The 6929-nt window shown below is 37.1% G+C and overlaps 1 non-coding gene across 1 annotated transcript; it reads left to right on the top strand.

Moving 5' to 3' along the window:
- The first annotated feature begins 1617 nt into the window (after nt 1-1617).
- LOC140689619 (U6 spliceosomal RNA) lies at nt 1618-1724 on the top strand. The gene has a single exon (XR_012064660.1). It is a non-coding gene; the product is annotated as a U6 spliceosomal RNA (small nuclear RNA).
- Nucleotides 1725-6929: the final 5205 nt, after the last annotated feature.

The raw sequence follows: 6929 nt of genomic DNA, 5'->3' as shown, positions 1-6929 counted from the left end.
ACTTTTTAGATTTTCCCTAATTACAAGGCCTACCAGGAGAAGACTAGGAAAAATCTTATCATGGAACTGGATCCCACAAAACCTTGAGATAAAGAAACATGAAAATTCAAAAATACAATTTATTCCAATTCTCCCTTTTGAGAGGATTCCCTTCTCTCTCTCTCTTTTTTTTTTAACACACCTAGTTGTCTATATTATGTATCCTCTCCCTCTAAAAGTAAGCCTTTCTTTTGTGATACCTGTAACCCAAATATTTGTTAGGATTTTTTTTTACCACTTCTTTTTTTTCGGTGGGGAGGCAATTGGGTTTATTTATTTGTTTATTTTTGAAGGAGGTCCATGGGGATTGAACCCAGGACCTTGTGTATGCTAGCTATATGCTCTACCACTAGAGCCATACCCTCCTCACTAGGATATTTTTTTCTATACATTGTTTTCATATTGATAGAATGTTTATTTTTGTAGTCTATAGACCTCAGCAGGTCATTAAATTAAATTTTTGAGTAACTCACTTGAGATGGCAAAGAAGTCATTCTTCAACACTTAAGCAAGAAGATTAAAATCACTTTGCATCCTTGATCAAAGACATCAACATTCAGAAACAAAGCTGAATGGGGAAGCAATATGGATATTCAGTAACTCGATCACAGCCCACAGTCAGTGAGCCCAGAGTGCAGCCTTTGAGTAATTCACAGGGCCTTATGTAACTAAGATTTAATTCCTATTTACACGGAGTCTAAAGGTTCATTCTCAAGCACAACACATTAACACCTGGGGAATTCCCTGATTTCTTGACCTTGGATTAGAACTGCCATTGAACTATAGGGAAGCACAGCATTTGCCTGGGCAACCTCAGAGGAGAAATAGGAGAGCATAGCCTCCCATGGTAAAGGACTCAAGAAGCACATCTCAGCTCTTACTGTGAACACAGAAATCTCCCTGGAATGTCCAGAGCAAATGTTATCCCAAACTCCTTATCAGCTCATCCTAGGAGTTCACAGGATGCCTTCTGCTTAGTGTCACCAAGGATTCCTCACACTCAGAAGCTCTGGTCCTCAAGGATCCAGTTTTGCACACTGCTAGGTGCTCCACTTTGGATACACAGTCCAGGATGCAGTAATCACCAATCTCTCAATAAAATGAATCAAGAGTGGCAGTTCTGTCCATTAATAAGTAAGCATAGGGAGTAAATAAAACAGATGGAACGGGGTTGTCTCATTGGGTAGAAAATATATCCAATATTCTTTTTTTTAGTTCCTTCATCATTTGGAATACAGTAGGTATTCAACAAATATGTCTTGGTTAATTGGTACACACCAAGTGTGTCAAACCATATTATGTATAAGATTTGCCCACAGAGTCATAACACTGACTTTATGACAAACATACACACATAAATGAGTGTCCTAAAGGCATATGCCTTTAAACTGTAAACAGTTCTTGCTTTTTTCAGAACCAATAAATAAACCACATACAAAAAAGCAAATGCATTGCTTTTCAGTAACCCCTTGTTTTTGACTCAAGAGAATATGATTCAAGCTTATGTACCATTTTATTTACCAGACTTGACTTGGTAGATTTTTTGATGCTTTTACCCTCCTTAAAAAACAAACACTCGTGCTCGCTTCGGCAGCACATATACTAAAATTGGAACGATACAGAGAAGATTAGCATGGCCCCTGCGCAAGGATGACACGCAAATTCGTGAAGCGTTCCATATTTAAAAAAAAAAAAAACCACTCCTTCTGCTAATGATATCCAAACTAATGGGTCATAGAATCCAGAGCTGTTTCAAAAGTACAGAGAATGCTTTGACTAGGGGAACAGTTTGACTAAGTATGTGGCTTCCCAAGGTCTCACACACACACACAGACACTCAAATGGCAAACAATGACCTGGAATAGTAAACTTAGTGTTTTTATTACTTGACTTGCTACTTAATTTTATGTGTTTAGGTCACAGTCTGGATGTGTAGGGAAAGAACTCATCTTTTACAGACTGTGAAACATAGTGAATACTGATTCTACTTTCTAAGTAATCAAGTAACTATATCATAGTGACCACTATTTGTCTTCATTTAAATCCTCACATATAAAAATGTGTATCACATCATTTAAAAATTCACCAAAAGCGAATTTTTATACACTATTTCCAAATTGCTTATATAACTCTGAAACTTTAAATGAAACCTCCTCACAAGAAGCTGTTAGATTAAGATATCGTTCTTCTTAAAAGCTAATTAGTTAGCTAAAATTTCCAGAGATGTTATTCCTTTGGAACTATATCCTTACACCCTAAGTTTTAAAGTAATTTGCTCTGATTTATTTTTTCCAGAAGCAAAATCATTGTGCTATAATACTGAAACCAGACGGATTTACTGTCTTTTTTTGACAGAAATGTTTATTGAGATAATTATCCATAATTATATATACAATATATAATTATTGAGATAATTATAACATGCAGTTATAAGAAATAATAGAGAGAGATTCTTTGTGTAGTTTTCCCAGTTTGTTCCAATGGTAACATTTTGCAAAACTATAATACAGTATCACAACCAGAAAATTAACATTATACAATCCAGTAATCTTATTCAGATTTCCCCAGTTTGTCTTCATTTGTGTGTGTGTGGGTGCATTCATCAAGTTTGGTGCAATTTTATCACCAGAGTAGGTTTACACATCTACCACCACAGTCAAGGTAGTTCCACTGCCACAAGAATCCCTTATAATTTATTATTTTTCACTTGTCAGGCAGCTGCACTGTGGTAAATGGAAGACATCACAGTCTTGCCTGGTTTTCAGGTATTCAGTTATCACCCAAATGTGATTTTTCACAATAGGTGTAATAGGCGTCCATTTTTCAAGTCCATTTTTCATAATCTGCCATCTCGAAGGATCCAGATTACAACTGCAATTTTTTTTAATCAAGTCTTATTTTCAGCAGACCATTCTAGCTGCACATCATTGTCAGGGCAAGAGAACAGGAGCATTTTTAAAATGGCAGAAACCACCAAAGTCCCAAGACTGATAAATGTTAGCGTCCCCAGCAAAGGGGATAACCACAGTTCATATGCTCCTTTGCTTTTGGCCCTGCTGCTGTCTCCCGCTCTCTACTTCTGTAATCTGTTATTCTATCCTCGTCCTTACTTACTTTTTAGGGAGATATTGACAACTAGAGGAAGTTTTAAAAGAAAAGAAATTTTTCTATTCTGAGCTTCTAACATCAGAAGAATGTGAAGTCAAGACCACCAATTGGTACAGAGTAGAAGACATGGGTTATCAAACAGAGCAGAAGACAAGGATGGAGAAGGGGAATGTTATAAATAGCCGCCCAGGTAATCCCACCTTTATGGAACCAAGGAGATTCTGGCACCATGGCAAATTTTAAAATAGAGAACATGAGGAAAGCAGAACAAACTTAATAGGTATGAAAAAAATGTAATTTAAGAACATAAGCAAAGACGTTTGTGTGTTAGAGCCAACATCTAAGATTCTTAAGCTAACAACCTCGAGGGCTCCGCTGCTACAGGCAAAGCTGGGTCCAGAGAGCAGACTGCACTGTCTCTGTACCAAGGGCATTTCCACAAGTTTCAAGGCCAGGATAGCTAGTTCAGGATGGTTGCACTACCTGGTTTGTCTCAGCTGGCACCCTTCCTGGGAGGGAAAGACATCTTTGAGTGCTTCAGGATGGCATGATAGATTCCAATCCTGGGACTGACCACAAGCACCAACCTAAAGGGCATTTTTTGAAGTTTACTGGTGAAAGAAACCTGTTTTCCTATTAGGGAAGGGGCAGGCTCATCCCACCACTCTCTGACTTGGACCTCACATGGGATACAATCTTTGGACAGCTCCTCCGTCTCAGTCATTAGAAATAACCCAAATAAAGTTTGCCCTCTGATACAGGCATGCTTAACTGCAGTTTCAACTAATTCTGCCCCTCTGCCTCTCCTTAATTCTATTTGCCAACTAGATGAATGTGTACTAAGTACCTATAGTACTAGAGTTACTTGTGCTGTGAAGAGTAATCAGTGAGTAATATTCAACAGCATTCTTTCTACAGCTTTATATTGCATTGCATTTATGCATGTTCTTATCACATTTTTATGAGAATTATACAGTGTGCGATATGTGTTTTCAAAAAGCAATGCTAAAAACTTCCCATGGCTCTTCTTCCTTTGGTCTTACAAATTATTTTTATAGGAACTAATACAACTAAATTATTATGCTATGCTAACTAACCCAAGTAAATAAATATTCTATGTTGATTCATCCAACTTTTTTTATTCCATTCCAGTTCCATTGGAACTACTAACAGTGTCCATCATCAGTTAGTACTAAAGAAGGTAGGTTCTCCCCCAGTGGATTCCTATACCACCTTGAACTTCATGGGTAAGAGCAGTGATCATCCTGTACTGAAATGGTCTTTCCACTTGTCAGTTAACCCCAGTATAACATGTCTACAAAGTAATAAATGTGTCCATCTTATTCATCATTGCCACCCCAGTGTCTGGGGTGGGTATTCGGTTGTTAAATGATCATTTTCTGTTCGCCTTTTCTGTGTGCTGTCTAGTTTAGACTGCCAACACCAGTATAACATGAACATAAAATTATCCCCACTCAACCAGGCCTTAACACACTTTAACCCTTTTCAGTATCCTTTCCCAGTTGCTGTTTTCTGCTCCTTCAAAGCACAACAAATCAAAGGACTTCTCTTTTTCAGTAAATTCTGAAAAATAATCATCTTACAAATTGTGCCAGGTGAGTTTCATTAAGCTTTTTTGGTGTAGTTAATACTAATTCATAAATGAAAATGTCCTAAATCCCAACTTTAAAATGATGAAAGATCAGGGACTCATCTAATTCAACTCACAAAATTGGGCTACATTCCTTTTGCCATGAGCATAGTGAAAGGGATTCAACTGACTGAACGAAAACAAAAGGAAAGGTTAAGTAATGGCATATTCAATTTGTTTTGGGGAGGGGGAGAATTTCTAATGCTGTAACACAGGGGTTACTTTTGAACTGGCTTTCCACATCTTTATTAATGACTTTGGGGAGGAGAAGCAAATAGCATCTTGATAACCTCTGTAAGCAAATCACAACATCCATCTGTGCGGTGTTGTTAACATTCAGAGCTGAGAAATGAAACCAAGTAATACGGTCAGATTAGAAATGGAGGCAGGTTATAAAAATAAGATCTAGCCTAGCAAGGTAATATCTCTGTAGGGAATGTTATAAAACACCTTTCTGTAATGGAAGGAAGGTCCTTGTAAAAGTAGAATAGTAGAAGAGATATAGAACTGTTATAAGAAACTAAAACGGGATTTACTACGAGTGATGACAGCTTAAAAAAAAAAAAACAGTGACTGAGGTGTGGGTGGTATAAACACAGGCACCTAGTCCCACTGAGAAATGATATGGTCATCTCAAAAAGGACCTAGTGAATCAGCATCACGGTGTTATGCTCGGTTCTCAGGACTTTTGGTAGGAAAAATACAGGAAATTAAAGTAAATTTAGAAGGCAGAAAATAATAGGAATTAAATAGCTCTGTGAATAATTTATTTGGAAAGATCTGAAAAATCAGATCTGTATGATTTGCCTAAATAATGGCTTTGGAGAGATGTCTACAGAGAGTAAATATTTAAGAAAACATAACATTTCTTAGAATTCTACAGAAAACACAGGACAATAAAAAGACAAAATGAAATTTAGGGGAAATTTTTATAATCCCTTTACTTGGACGTTGCAACAGTCTTTCAACAGACATCAAGCAAACTCTACCACGGGCCAGATCTGAAGTCTTGCATTACGTGTGATTGGGGGATATTCTGTGGTATAAAAGAAAATTATAGATTTTTTCATTTTAAGGTACATTTTCCTCATCCGCTCTTCATGTACTAAAGACCTGTGTTATCCAACGTGTGTTGAAAATGTGTGGAAAATATTTAAACCTCCATTCACACTCTTAAAATGGAATATTCAACACTCTTGGCCAACTGTGTGTCAGCTGGGACCTATTTAAGTGTTGATATCAAGGTTGGTATTGATATTATTACAATCACCTTCCAACAAGCCAAGGGTTTACTGTCATATATAGAATTTACTACACAGAACAAAGAATGCTCAGACTAGGGCTATGGGCCCTATTTTCCAGATTTCTTCTTTAAATTCTGTTTTGTTCTAACTTTTGGACCCAAAGGCACACAACGGCCTAATCTTTAATCATTTGTAGGCACTGACAATATGACTAAAATAGATTCTAATAAAGCCAGGTTTAATTTGTATGTTAAAATCTCATTTTGTACCTAGTGTAAGTTTAGGATCCAGTCCCCAGCCTCAAGAAGTTTGTAGTCTTCTTAGAAAGAGTGGACAGCACATAAAATGTAATTCACTAACACAGAGCAGAAGGCAATCATCAAATAAATGGGACAGAGACACAGTAAGTGAGTCACTAAGAGTCAAGAAACCGAGAGACTTGGGGGTACTAAGATAGCCGAAAGATTGAGGAAAAACTTTTGAAAAGGATCTGGGCTACCTATCATTTGTTTGTTTGTTTTTCACAAATAAATATTCAGCACCTAGCCTACTGAGACAACCTTCAAAATAGTTTCACTGTACCTCTAGTATGCCCATTCATGCATGCAATACTTACCTGCGTGCCTACCATATGCCAAGTACTATTTTTAGAACTGAAGATACAGCAATAAACAAAATTAAGTCCCTGATCTCATGGGGTTTACATAAGGGACAGGAGGAGCAACCAGGAAAGAAATTTTTAAATGTGTTTATAAAATATCTCAGGTTGTAAGAGGTGCCATGAAGAAGAATAAAGTAAAATAAGGGAAAAGAGAATGGTGGGGGTACCATTTTAAATGAAGTGGTCAGGAAAGACTCCTCTGATAATAGGGTAATACTAAGCAGAG

Source organism: Vicugna pacos, chromosome 26, assembly GCF_048564905.1.
Source record: "Vicugna pacos chromosome 26, VicPac4, whole genome shotgun sequence".
NCBI lineage: Eukaryota > Metazoa > Chordata > Mammalia > Artiodactyla > Camelidae > Vicugna > Vicugna pacos.
The sequence above is the reverse complement of the archived record's forward strand: the minus strand, read 5'-3'. Positions and strand labels throughout refer to the sequence as shown.